Raw genomic sequence first — 15103 nt, 5'->3', positions numbered from 1 at the left:
GTGGAAACGCTCTGTTAAGCCCTCAAGTGCTGAACTAATGAGAGTTGTTATTACTGTAGCTCTAATCCTTCTGCCCTCCATCCTGTCCTGTCACAGAGAGAATATTGAACCTGGAGAACCGCTGTATTTGTAGAAAAATCTGTCTCCCAAAACATGATTGTTTTCTCCTCATTAGACTTTTATTAGCAGTTATGGGAAAGTTTCATGAGCTTGGCTTTGAACCTTCTAAATTAGCAGTGATTTTTCAAACTGCTTCTGTCTCAGGAGGCTTCAGCAAAAACAATCAGTCTGGGTTTGTTCTCCCTCCTCCCTTGCAACTACAGCCCTGATCCTGCAACCCAGCACTTGCTCTAGAACGTGACCCAGTGGAGCCCAGAGGATGTAAAACACCTTTGGGAAAGTGTGTTTTTCACAATCCAAATAGGCAAGCTTCACCTGCTGAGAAACAATTTAAGTGGCTGTTGCTAAAGAGAAGACAAGGGGACTGAGGTAAATCACACACCTAGCCTTCTATGCCAGGCACTGTACTAGGTAGTTCAATGTTAACACATTTAATTCTCAGACCAAAATAAAAAGAAGTGTCCTTATATTATATAAAAGGAAAGTGAAGCTTCAGTTAAGTAGATTTCCTGAGGTTACATACCTGCAAGACGGTGATTAGTTTTTGAGACAAATGTTTTTGACTTCAGAAGTTGTCGATAACACATTCATCATACACAGAGTGGCGAGGCTGACTTAAAGATTTTAAAACTGGAATGACAAGAAAGGAAGCAGGGTGGGCTCGTGGCGGGGCTAAGAGCCTGGAAAATGACCATTACCTTAAAGGTGCCAGGGGTTTTTTAGCCTCTAGAGGTGGATACTTCTTTTCACCTTTGGCGAAGAGTACTCCTTGCTTTGGGGACTATCACCACCAGAATGGGCTTTCTGGTGCTGAGAAGCATTTGCAGGAATTGAGGAGAATGGTTTGATGAGAGACTTGGGGACCTGGCTGTGGGCAGCTGCTTCCTGAACCAAGGCAGCAAGCTTGGCACAGATAAGAGGAGATACCAGGGCCACCCCTCGGGGTCTCTGTCTATAAAAACCATATGGTTTAAAAACGTATTACTAAATTCACAGGTCCATGTTAGATATAGCCATTTATCCATGAAGATTTAGAATAATGGGTAGGAAAGAGGTACTTCTGTTTGCGTTTATTGTTCAATCAGTAAAGCTGCTTATCTGAAGATTCTTTGTAAAGTTCAAGCACCCAAAAGGGTAGCAACACCATTATTTCTCACAGTGCCATGGTGCTTTGGAACCCTTTGTAATTAAACAGTATAGGTTTCTTACCTCCTTAATACTGTTGTTTAATACTGGTTATATCATTACTCATGATGCTGCATCATTCATCATGCCACCAGCTGCCAATCACTCTCTCAAAGGCTGTTCTGTGCTTCCTTGATGATGACCACAAATGGAAGTTTTATTCAGAGTATGCGGATGAATGTAAACAGTAATTTGTTTTCTAGTCATGTTAAATTATTGATAGGAATTTTATAGTGAAAGCATAGAAACACATCTTCTGATTTTGTCTTATCTTAAACTCATTAGTCTAAATCACCGCATTCCTGGAATGTGATGTCTTTCAAGAGAATACATCTCCAAAGACAGCCTCTTCAGGAAGTGGTGCTGGGAAAGTTGGACAGCCACGTGTAAATCAATGAAGTTAGAACACACCCTCATACCATACACAAAAATAAACTCAAAGTGGCTTAAAGATGTAAATATAAGGCATGACGTCATAAAACTCCTAGAAGAGAACATAGGCAAAACATTCTCTGACATAAATCGTACCAATGCTTTCTTGGGTCAATCTACCAGGGCAACAGAAATAAAAGCAAAAATAAACAAATGAGACCTAATCCAACTTATAAACTTTTGCACAGAAAAGGAAACCATAAACAAAACAAAAAGACAACCTACAGACTGGGAAAAATATTTGCAAATCATGTGACTGACAAGGACTTAATTATCAAAATATACAAACAGCTCATACAACTCAATAGCAAAAAAAAAAATCCAATCAAAAAATGGGCAGGGCTTCCCTGGTCGCACAGTGGTTAAGAATCCACCTGCCAATTCAGGGGGCACGGGTTCGAGCCCTGGTCTGGGAAGATTCCCACATGCCGCGGAGCAACTAAGCCCATGTGCCGTAACTACTGAGCCTGCGCTCTAGAGCCCACGCACCACAACTACTGAAGCCCGTGCGCCTAGAGCCCGTGCTCTGCAACAAGAGAAGCCACTGCAATGAGAAGCCTGCGCACCACAACGAAGAGTAGCCCCAGTTCACTGCAACTAGAGAAAGCCCGCGCGCAGCAGCGAAGACCCAATGCAGCCAAAAATAAATAAATAAATTTATTAAAAAAAAAAAATGGGCAGAAGACCTAAATAGACATTAAGAGATTCCTCCCTCCCAGCCCTCTCTTCCTCTCCATCCCCAAAATATTGGAGCATGAGGAAATATAAGACCGGGTCCACCAACCCAGCTCCTCTAATGAGATCCACAGGGAACCACCGACAATCTCCCACCAGCCACAGTCCTACTTTCATTTCTGTGTCCTTACCTAGCTTCATAGGAAGTTTCGTGCCTTCTGCTTTTGGCCACCAGAAAACTCAGAGATACATTTGCTACCCAGATATCTCAGGTGTATAAGACCCTATCATCCAGAGAATCTATTCTGATTGGTCTTTTCCATCATCCTAATTTTAGTCTGCATTTATATTTCACGAATGCACTGTGCATTTCCTATAAGCCACGTTTAATCCTTTGTGGAATGAGGTGGGATGCGAATAAATAAATAAGTCATAAAGCCTGACCTCGGAGCTAAATCGAAACCACCTACATGTCTTCTCTACCCCCACCCAGCAGGGGCGGCTGATACAATGGCTCCTTCTTCCTGCGAGTGCAGCTGCCTCTGGAGGTGATGCTTTCCAGCCTTCTCACCAGCACTTTGAATTTTCACTTATTTATTCATTCAACAAGCATCTGTTGAGCACCTAACATATGTCAGGCGCCGCGGGAGATAAGCAAGTCCCTTCTCTTACAGAATCTATGTTATAGGGCGGGGGAAAGAGACAAACAAGTGAGCGAAAAAATAAATCACATGACTTTAGATAAGTGCTATAAAGAATAATACATCAGGGTAGGGCAATTTATTGTTTTAGCTAGGATGGTCAGGGAAGGCCTCTGGGAGGGGCGATATTTGAACAAAGACATGAATAAAGGGATGGAGGTGAGCCAGAGGATGTTCTGGGGCAAAGGTTTTCCAGGCTTCGGTAACAGCCATGCAAAGGCTGTGTGATGACCCCAGTGAGCTTGACCCATTCTGGGTGACACCTGACTGTCGTCACCCTCTCCTTCACGAGCATTCCGGTGTAAGCCACCCCGCACCACTGCAGGGGCCTCCCGACTAATCCCCCTGCTTCTACTCTTGCTCCTCTTCTGTCTGCTCAGCACACAGCAGCCGGAGGGATCTTCTGAAATTATAAACCAGTTCACCTCACGGTCTTGCTCAAAAGGTTTCAACAGTTTCCCATTATACTCAGAATAAATTCCAAACTCCTTACCATAGCACATGAGGACCTACATGACCTGGTTCCTCATCTCCTACCACTGCTACTACAACCACCATCAACACCACCACCATCATTATGACCATCATCACCGCCACCAACAACCACCACGACTTCATGCTACACCAAAAAAAAGCCTCCATAATAATATAGTTAATGTATACCTGTATATATGTATATACATACATAAGGCTCCTATAGTATGGCAGACACTATTCTTAGCACTTTCCACGTAATAGCTCATTTAAGCATCACATTTAATATACAAATTTATATATAATTTATATAAATTTAACTTACATATAAATGTAAAGCTTCACATTTTCACATAATAGCCCACTTAAGCTTCAACAATGCTGAGGGGAAAGTACTATTATTATCATCATCATTATCCTCACTTTTTTTTTTTTTTTTGGCTGCATTGGGTCTTTGTTGCTGTGTGCGGGCTTTCTCTAGTTGAGGCGAACAGGGGCTACTCTTCATTGCGGTGCGCGGGCTTCTCGTTGCGGTGTCTTCTCTTGTTGCAGTTGCAGAGCACGGGCTCTAGGTGCACGGGTTTCAATAGTTGTGGCACGTGGGCTCAGTAGTTGTGGCTTGTGGGCTCTAGAGTGCAGGCTCAGTAGCTGTGACGCACGGGCTTAGTTGCTCCCCGGCATGTGGGATCTTCCCAGACCAGGGCTCGAACCCACGTCCCCTGCATTGGCAGGAGGATTCTTAACCACTGCGCCACCAGGGAAGCCCTAGCCTCACTTTATAGATAAGGAAACTGAGGCATTGAATGAATAGATAATTTGTCCACGGTGAACTAGCTATCAAGTGGTACAGCCAGGATTCAGACCCAAGTGGCCTGGCCCTGGAGTCCAAGTGCTTAACCACTACTCTCTGTGGCCACGTTCCTGCAGTGCAGCTCTACCTCCTAAGCAAGGGTTGATGGGTGCAGTACCTGGTCAGGATGTTAAAGGGAGTGTCATGGCCTCCTTACCCCTTTCCCCCATCTCTCTGGCTGGGATGTAGATATGGTGGCAGGCCACCTTGGAGAAAGCAGGTGAAGGCAATAACTGAAGTTTAACAAAGCAACAAAATAGAAGGAACCTGGGTCCCCAACAAGATGGAGCCCTTCTATCCATCCTGGATTGCTTAGGGGAGAAAGAAATCAACTTCTGCTTGGTTTAAGCCTCTGTTATGTCAGGTCTTCATTACAACAGCTGGGTCAATATCTGTAATAATAAGTGGGCAAATCAACCTAGAAAACAGAGGTTTGCCAGTGGCACAGGTGCCTGTCCCTGTCTCAGAAGCTGTGATGTGCCAAGGGGCCGATTCGGTCTCTGTGTGAGGTTGGAGGTTTCTGAAGACCACTGCACCAGGCTGCACTAGCCAGACTCACATGCTAGAGGTGGGGAGGGGCCCATCTCCACAACAGGGTGCTAATGTTTTTATTTATGTAGAACCATAAATGTCCCAGTAGTTTTTATGAGTGTAAAGCAGAAAATTATCAAACCAGAGCAAGGCTTCCTAAGCAAAGAGCTGACACTCCAAAAAGAGGCCTCATCTCACAAAACAGGGTGTGCGTATATTTAGAGAATGTAAGATCACAGGAGAAACTAGATAGGCAGTCTTTTTTTTTTTTTAACTTATTTATTTTTTTATACAGCAGGTTCTTATTAGTTCTCTCTTTTATACATATTAGTATATACATGTCAATCCAAATCTCCCAATTCATCCCACCACCACCACCACCCTCCCACTTTCCCCCCCTTTGTGTCCATATGTTTGCTCTCTACATCTGTCTCTATTTCTGCCTTGCAAACCGGTTCATCTGTACCATTTTTCTAGATTCCACATACATGTGTTAATATACGATATTTGTTTTTCTCATTCTGACTTACTTCACTCTGTATGACAGTCTCTAGGTCCATCCACGTCTCTACAAATGACCCAATTTCGTTCCTTTTTATGGCTGAGTAATATTCCATTGTATATATGTACCACATCTTCTTCACCCATCCATCTGTTGATGGGCATTTAGGTTGCTTCCGTGACCTGGCTATTGTAAATAGTGCTGCAATGAACATTGGGGTGCATGTGTCTTTTTGAATTATGGTTTTCTCTGGGTATATGCCCAGTAGTGGGATTGCTGGGTCATATGGTAACTTAGATAGGCAGTTTTATCTGATCTGAAGGCTGGGAAAGAGAAAAGTAGAGTGAGGTGAAGGAGGCTAAGTTGAGTCGCAAAGTTTGAGCATGGTGGTTTGGGAGGTGGAAAGAAGGATTCAAAGTGCTTTTCCAAATCACTTTTTTTCATTGAAAAATCAATATAATAATGAAAGAAATTTTTAAGCTTCTGTGATTTCACTAATCTTTAATGGAACTTTAAGAATCTTTTATATATCTATCCCTTCCAGTCTTTGTGCCCATAATTATCAATCTTAACTACAAATATATTCAACTTTTAAAATTTCTAATTATGCTTCCCCATATTTCTACATACTTATTGCAGTTGTTGGGAAAGTCGTTTAACTCAAAGAGCCTCAGCTTCCTCATCTTTAAAATGCAGCTAATAATACCTAGAGGGGTTGTTATTGAGGATTAGCTGAAGTAAAGAGGGTCAAACACTTAGCAGAGGGCCTGCCACAGAGTCAGTATAACCCAGAAGCATCCCTTCTCCCTAGAGACTTAAAGTTTCCCCCAAAATCCAGTTCAAGGCCCATGAGAGTTCAAAAAATCCCCTTCAATTCTGTGAATTCCTAACAATGAACTTCCTCAAGCTTCTCTCTGCCTCCATGCTCATAAGCTATTTCTCATCTGTTCACATCGATCCAGTAAAGGAGTAACAAATAAAAGCTTGGGTACATAAACCAATTATGGTATAGTTGGTTGATGGATTACTAGACAGCAATAAAAAAGAACAGGCCATTGCTACAGGGAGCAAGACAGTGCAGCCCATGGTCGTAATGCTGGGTGGAAGATGTTAGACCCAAAATGACACATACTCTATGATCCCATTATACAAAGTTCCAAAACAGGCAAAACTAAGCTATGGTGACAGATGTCATAGTAGTGGTTACTTTAGGGGGAAGATGCATGGGTCACATTGCCAGAAAGCAGAGATCACCATGTTCGTTGCACACCATTGTAACTCTCAGCCTAGCACACAGCACAGTTCCACGCTCCGGGTGGACACTTAGTGTTTGTGGAATGCGTGAATGTGGATGATGACACGTTTGAGATGCACAGTCACCTCGAGTCTAGAGAAGCATCATCACTTTCAGGGAAATGGTCTAAGAGTGGCCAGGCTGGTGCCCTCAGGAGTGGTCTTTTTTCCTGGTCTACATACTGATGAGAACTAATTGTTGTGTATGAAAATCCCTTGGATGTTGTGACTGAGTACAGCCATCTTAAGAAAGCAAGGTGTCCATAGGAATAAAAAGGAATAAAGATGTGATCTCACTCTTTGAAAGTTCATTCAAAAGAAAAAATACACACACACATAAAAGAGTTAATCACAATGATATGAAGGAGAAAAGAATTTGGAGGGAAGAAATTCATCGACATGGCACTTAAGAGCAGACTCTGAGCTTCTCCTGGGACCATTAGGGTTGGAAAACTGTTCTGCCTGAGAAAGGGAGAAATGTTTGGACACTAGAGAGGAGATGGCAGAGAGGAGGGGTGGGGCCAGAGCAGTCAGTTCAAGCCAGGCATCCTGCGTTGGCATCTGGCAGATAATTGATAGGACACTAGCTAGAGAAAAATCTGCATTGGCTGGTTGAAAAAATAAGTGACTTCTAGAGCCTTCCCATGAGTTATTGGTCCATTATAGCTTCAGCCAGACCTTTCTCTGCCTCTTTCAAGGCCAACTAGGATAAGAGATCAGAATAAGATCTCATTATAATAGCTTACATTTTTGAGCACTTACTATGTGTTTGGCATAGTTCTAAAATGTTTCATATATATAACTTCACTTAATCTTCACAACACTCCTATAAGATAGGCACTATTTTTATCCCTGTTGTACAGATTAGGAGTTGAAGCACAGAGAGGTTAAGTCACTTACTCAAAGTCACACAGCTGGGGCATATCGGAGCCAGGATTCAATCTAGGAATCTAGAAACTACACTCTTTTCTAATCGCTCCTCCTAAAGAAAGGAACCAAATCTGCTTTCCAGTAATGCCATGGCACCAGCCAAGCATGTCCGCAAGCTACTCCCACAGGTGAGATGTGGACTGTTCCTCTCAGGATGAGTCAGGCATTTGGCAGCAGAGGTTGCTTTGTGTAATGAGTTGGAAATGCATAATATGGTTAAAGTCTTGGGGGACATTCCTGGGGGAATGTGGGGTCTAGCTCCTTGTCCCTTTCTTTCCTGTTTTCCATAGTCACCATACCAAAGCACCTCATCATCAAGGCCCTACTTCCCTCACTCTCAGCTAATGGTCTCACCACCTGTTCCACCAAGGAAACAGTGTACGAGCCCCTCGACCTCCTGCTCCCGTAAACGTGCCGGTACCTCCAAACAGCCCTGGGTCCGTGTGTTCAGCCTAAGAGGACGTGTCCCCTGTCTCTTCCAGGCTTCACCTCCACTCCTGATCCTATTCCTGTTACCTCTGCAGATTTCCCGGCCCTGGTTATTTTCTCTTTGCCCTGGCTCCTTCTCCTCAACCAGTAAGGCTGCCCAAATCCTTCCCAACTCTAAAAAAAATAAAAATAAAAATAAAAAATTCAACCACCAACTCCTTTTAATTGCTGCACCTCATGAAAGAGGTCCACAGTGGTGTTTCTCCTTCCTCAAACCCAGTCCCTCCGCCACCTGCTGCAACCTGGTTTCTGCCCACCACACCGTTCCCTTTACAAATTGTTCCTGTGCCGGGCATGGATGACCTAATCTTATTTGACATCCCTACAGTTTTGTCAGCCTCCTTTGCCTTTTGTGAGTGTGAATAATAGTGTGGCATTAAAGAGTGCTGGCTCAGGAGATGGACTACCTGAATTCCAAGTCCAGCTTCTACCTGTGTGACCTTGGGCAAGTGACTTAATCTCTCTGAGCTGCACTTTCCTCTTTTTTAGAGGTACTCATAATAATGGTAGATTACACAATCAGGTACCTTAGATTAGATGAAATGTGGTACCTTCCTAAACAGAGATTAATGGTGTTTCTCACTGTTAAAAGCCTTAGTGACTCTCTTTTGCCTGGAGTATGAAGTCCAACTAACCTTAGCCACAATACAGGGCCCATTCCCATCTTCCCACTCTCTCCCCCAATTCCACTGACACCAGAGCACAGTGATGACACAACAAACTACTCTCGCCACTGCAGGGGGCCAGTTCAGAAGGGAATATGGGGGGATGCTGTGCTGTGGCCTCTTTTACAGAAGTCAGCAAGCTGGACCTGCGTTCAGAGCTTTACCCCTCCCTGAGTTATGGCTTGAAAATTATTTTTCAACAAGAAATAAAATATTAAAGTTTCAGATTTTATCTTACAAAGATAGGACAATTTTGAAATTAAAAGGCACTTAAAACTAGGATTAAATATGGGAAATAAAGAAAAAGAACGTGTTGGGGGAAAATAATGTTATTTCATACATGTATAAGTATTGCTCAATACGCAGATATTTCAAACCCATATTTAAATGGTTTCTCAATTTGTAATAGAGCTGATTTCCACAAGAAATGTAATACTTCATTCAAGTATAATTTTGCAATAAAGATTTGTTATGGTGTTCTTGAACTTGGTTGTTGTTTTTGATTAGTTTGTTTTTTACTCTTTATTTTGAAATAATTATAGACCCAGGAAGTTACAAAAATAGTAAAAGAGGTTTTATGTAATCCTGAGATTGGTTCTTAACAGATGCTAGAAACCAATATAATAAAACATGTCCATAACATTTAAAAGTTCAAAGAAAATTTACTAAAGAGAGGTTTTATGCATTTTATGTATATTCCTGGGATAAATTCCACTTGGCCACAATGAATTATTATTTTTATGTATTGCTGCATTCCATTTGCTTATATTTTGTTAAGGATTTTTGTGTCTATGTTCACAGGTATATTGGTCTGTCATTTCATTTCCTTAGATGTCTTTGTCAGGTCTTGATATCAGGGTTATGCTGACGTCATAAAATGAATTTGAAAACTTTTCCTTTTTCTCCCTTTTTGAAAGAGTTTATGCAAGATTTATATTTTTTTCCTTAATCAATAATTCGCAAGTGAAATCATCTAGGCATAGGGTTTTCTTTGTGGCAAGCTTCTTATAGTGAAATTCAATTTCTTTATAAAATATAGATTATTTAGATTTTCTGTTTCTTCTGTGTCAATTTTGGTAAGTTGTATTTTTCAAAGAATTTGTTCATTTCACCTGTTATCAACTTTACTGGAGTAACGTTGTTCATAGTATTTCCCTATTACCATTATAATGCCTGTAGGATTGGTAATGATAGCCTTTCTTCCATCCCATACATTGGTAATTTGCATTTTCTCTCTTTTTTAAAAAATTGATCAGTCTTGCTAGGTGTTTATATATTTTATGAAACTTTTCAAAGAACCAATTTTCAAGTTTGTTGAAAATCCCTATAATTTGTTTTCTAATATATTGATTTTCTTTCTTTATTATTTTTTTCTACTTTCTTTGGGTTTAATTTCCTTATTTGTTTCTTTCTAAAGTGATAATTTGGATAATTAATTTTAAACCTTTCTTCTTTTCTAATATGATCAGGTTAGTGCTATTAATTCCTCTCTAAGCACTGCTTTACCTGCACCCTACAAATTTTGAAATGTAATAGTGAATTTTCATTAACATTCAATCTGAATATTTTCTAATTTCTCTTAAAATTTCTTCTTTAATCCATGGTTATTGAGAAGTATGTTATTTAATATCCAAATATTTAGAATTATTTAGTTATTTTATTACTTTTTAATTTAATTCCATTGTGGTCAAAGAATATACTCTGTAAGATTTCAATCTTTTGAAATGTATTAACATAAAACAAGTGTGTAACTTACTTTATAGAAAGTGGAAAGTGGCCATCAGAGAGGTGTAGATAAAGTGCCATGGGAGTTAGACGAGGGAGAGGGAAATTCCAACTAAAGTTAATCATGGAAGGCTTATCAAAGGAGGTGACATTTGAGCTAGGTCTTGAAGAATGGATAGGATTAGGAAATAAGGAGTTAGAGGAAGGAAAAACTACATTTAGACTCAATTTTCCTTAAAAGGAGAAATTATGATTATCTTTTATGAAACCCAAGACCTCAGAGCACTGCTGGGAAAGTGACTACCAACCTATTGCCCCAATATTCTCCACTAAGTGTCCTTAAAACACCTGTTCCAAAACAACCACTTAGGTACTTCGAACTCTGAATCTGGCCACCTCCTGTGTTAGAAACTTAAGCGGCACCATGTATTTTAAACTAGCAATGATAACAGCTAGATTTCATAACTTGAAAAGTATTTTTCTTTTCATTTTCAGGATACTCATCCTTCTAAGATTTCCTTTTATGCCCACAGGTCTGGGAGTATAAGAAGTAGGATACACACTGGGAAGTCTGTATTCCCAGTCATAGCCTCTTCCTTTTTGGGAAGTTTGGAATTCTCAATGGCATCATTGGAGAAAAGCTCTACTTGTCACTACAGTCATGTGGCAAGAGTCATTCTTAGAAGTGTCACAGGCAAGAGGCAAATGCCTTGTGGGGATCTATGTCATCTGAAAGTAGCTCCTGGTCAGAGCTCTCTGGGTGAATGAGGCAAATAAGTTTAGACCTGAGTCTATTATCCTTCAGCCAAGCAACATGTAGGTCACCTTTCAGCTCTGTAGGCATCTTGGGGGCTTACAGCCACCATCTCAGAGCTCAGGGCAGAGATGGTGTTCTTTCCTACTTCACACGCCCTAGTCTCCAGCGTAGCGTTTATGGAAGTCCATCAAGTGACTGAGCAGGGCCCAGCTGAGCCTCCGTCTTCCCTGAGCTCTGCACTTAGCAGGCGTGGCCTTTACCCTGCAGTGCCCTCTCAGAGGTAAGATGGTCGCCCTTATCTTGATTCTTTCTTAGGGACTGAGCTCCCAGTGTGGCCAGGTTGGTTTGGAATATTTTCTCAGATCTACTGTGACGTGGTAACACCCACATTCTCACCTAAAGTTAACAGTCCTGCCAGCCTTGCCAGACATCATGCGCTTGCCTGTGTCACAGGTGCCCTGCAGGGGAGGGGGTTAAGGGCTGACCTGGGATAAGTATGAGCCCTTGATAGCAGATTCTCAAAAGACTGAGAAGCTACACCAGTCTATCAAGACCTTCAGTTCCAAATAGAATCATTTAATATAATTCCTAGCAAGAAAAGGGTAATCCAAAATCAGGTTTAGGGTTAGTCCTCTGTGGGTCTGATGAAACCTATTGGAAAAAATCAGCTTGCTGTTTCATTTGGTCTTGCTGAAGTCAGTGTCCTCTGGCTAGAGGCTGATTTTGGACACACTAGCATGCCTGCCCACGTGTGACACATTTCAACCATGTGTTTACAACGAAACCTGCAGCAAGGTCCCCACCTCTAGTGAGTGGCCCCTCCCTGACTTTTGTAATTCCAATGCTGTAAGAGCTCCCTAACCAGGATGGTGGTGAAGGTGAAACTCTCCCCAGAATGCTTCTCTTCAGAGGCAACTGATGCTTTCATGTCAGAGACATAGACAAAATGTGAGAGCAGAAAATGCCTCTTCCTCATCTCCAGTGATGGCATCTGATTGATTTTCAGGCTGAGTGATCCTGACAAAGCCTGCCAGCTCTGTTCTTAACACTGGACAGAAAACAGGCATCTGGTATCTCACCCGCCAAGCGCAGAGCACAGAATATACAGGGAGACTCTGGGCTAGAGGCCCCCCGAGGCTGTTATGCCTGGATGAGTCTTAGAGCGTTTAGGGACAAACACTTCAGTCTTGAGTCTGGTGCCTTCTTCCTGATGTGTTGCTTTATGTTACTAGTCCCCCCTCAACTTGTCAATGACTTCCTTACCTACTCCTCCTTGTTTTCCTCTCTCTTTGCAGAGGAGGCTAATATTTGAGGACTTCAAGATTTGGAGGCTTGCAGACTCAGCCTGGAAACTAGAAAGAGGCCCAAGTGAAAAACAGAAATGCCTAATTGGGCCCTATGGCATATGTTTGTCAAGGGAGAGGAGGAGGGAATGCCGAGGACCCGAAAGGCCAAGAGAGGGCTCCTTGTAATGCCTCCTACAATTTTTCATAACACATTTATATGCCAAGACAAATGCTACAGAAAGACATGTTCCAAATGTAATGGGTTTGACAAGCTGGGGTAATGTCAATGTCATACTTGTTTGAGATGTTTCCAGTATCTTCCCAGAATGTGCCCAGAGCAATAACTATTACAACAACTTCATCGAAACAGGAGTGCCCTGGAGTACTCCACCCTCCACTTTAGGGGTTAGGCTTTGTGTATTATCATACATTCCCAACATGTAATAGAACTCCCTCCTTGTATATAAGATGCTTGGGCTCCAACATAATTGGTTTGCATTTAAATGCCCAAATATGATTATATAACCTTGATTCAATTAACAGGTCTGACTTGATTTAAGCCTTGCTCAGGAATGAGCCAAAAAGTCATCTAAATAATAATTAGAACAAGACAAACCAGCCTTTCTGGTCTCCAGTGTTGAGGACTGAAGCAGCTTCAGAGTCATCAGATGGAGTTGAGGATGCAGAGATCCCAAGACTATGCTCACTCACCTTTGAGGTCCAGGGCTAATGGTCTGGGGTTCACCCACAGTGGCCAGCAGGGGATCTGACAATTGCTCCCTCTTTCCAACTCAGCAATGATACAATGGAGCCCAGGAGAGGTGATGTTGCCAGGCCAGGTTTATTCCATCAGCTGAAAGCGGGGAGAAGACTTAAGTTCAGCACAAAGGGCTGTAGAGTTTATCTCATTCAACCTCCCACCCGGTATAAGAACCTCTGACTGTCATCACACCTCTGCTTGGCCTCTGTCAACAAAAGAAAGCCCACTACCTCCACCAGTCTTGGATGGCTCCAACTATGATAAACTCTTCCTTGTTTTGAGCCCAAACCCACCTTCCTATAACTTTCATCCAAAGATCCTTTTATCCTTATCAATGTCATTTCTTAACTTCCTCTATTCCACTCCTTCAAAATAGATCCTGGATCTTAAAAAACTTGCTCTGCTAAGGTATCAGCAGCTTAGACTCGTGGTTTCTTATGAAGTCCAGTCATGGGCCTGCCTTGAATTCGGAATGTTTCAGCAGCCGCACCATTGAACACTACCACAGCCCCAGACCTGGCAGGGCTCAGGGGAATTAAGGAATCCAGAACTTTGCTGTATAAAGTCATTTGAAGACTAGAACAAAATTGGAGAGGAAAATAAAATAATTAATTAGAGCCTTTGCCAACAGAATGACATGTGTTGATGAGATAATCTGAGTTGTTTTTCTGAATAGATTTTTGTATCAGTTTGACAGTGTCATTTATGAGTAGTTAAGGATGATATAGTGTGTCTTTCATAACATTAGACATGGATCCCACTGAGGACCAGTTTGTGGAAGGGGAAGCCAGATAACCCAGTATCTTGATTAGATTTTCCATTTGAAGAGACTAGAATTCATCAAGGTTTCCACAATGCATGGCACCTGGGAGGCTAGAAGCTGTGTACCTGTCTGCCTTTGCCACCAGACTGTGAAGTCCTTGGAGGCAGGAAGCATGTCCCCTTCATCACTGTACCCTCAGGGTTGGCACAAGTGGGTTCTCAGTAAAGCACCTCTGGCCCACAGCCTCCATGCAAGAAGGGCTTCCGCTTCTTAGGCGGGGCAGGTGCTGCCTTCAGATTTTGATTTCTCACCACAGGTTCACTGTCAACCCAGAATCCCTTTGCTTTCCACCTCTAGTTGTAAATTACTTAGAAAAACGTGTCTGGGAGTCCCATTCTGACATAAGGGGGGTGGGAAAGCCAGGCCTCATGTGCTGGGGTGCTGGTGAGTGCCTGCCGTGGATGGTGAACTGGGTTCTGACACTATTCTCCTGTCACCTCCCCCACCTTTTTTCCTGTCTCCTTCTGCTTCCTTCTTCACACTCAGTCCATGGGGCAGGAAAGAAGCCACAGTGGTCCTGGCACCCCCCAGGCTTAAATCCTGTCTTTGCAGGTATCAGTTAGAGACCCTGGCTTCGAGATAACCAACTTAGGATTCAGCTTAGTCTGGCCCTGTAAGCCAACTAGGGAGAGAAAGTCTATCACGAGTCCTTCACCTATAGACTAAGGGAGAAGGGTCATTATGGGACTACCGATGTCCTCAGGTGGTCTCTTTGCTAGCCTTTGCTCGGAATGACCCTGGTACGTGGTGTCTGGGATGACCCCAGGATGGCTGGGTTGAGCCTGCCCTCTGAGAATGAGTGCGGTTGGAATGAAATGGGTGACCAGTTCCATTTCCCATTGTTCATCTCAGCCAGAGGAAGCATTGTATAAGATGGCTCTGGTGGTATTAGCCCCCAGTTAATA

The 15103-nt window shown here is 42.5% G+C and overlaps 1 long non-coding RNA gene across 2 annotated transcripts in view; it reads right to left on the bottom strand.

Moving 5' to 3' along the window:
• LOC309643703 overlaps window positions 1-15103 on the bottom strand; it is a 160282-nt gene that overhangs the window by 91665 nt on the left and 53514 nt on the right. For both annotated transcript variants that reach the window (XR_014254002.1, XR_014254003.1), the window contains exon 3: window positions 13327-13468. This is a non-coding gene — a long non-coding RNA (uncharacterized lncRNA). The remainder of the gene's footprint in view (window positions 1-13326; window positions 13469-15103) is intronic.

The sequence above is a fragment of the Balaenoptera physalus genome (assembly GCF_965194825.1).
Source record: "Balaenoptera physalus genome assembly, chromosome: 15".
In the NCBI taxonomy this organism is placed as follows: domain Eukaryota; kingdom Metazoa; phylum Chordata; class Mammalia; order Artiodactyla; family Balaenopteridae; genus Balaenoptera; species Balaenoptera physalus.
Note: the sequence above shows the minus strand (reverse complement) of the source record. Positions and strands in the feature narration are given on the sequence as shown.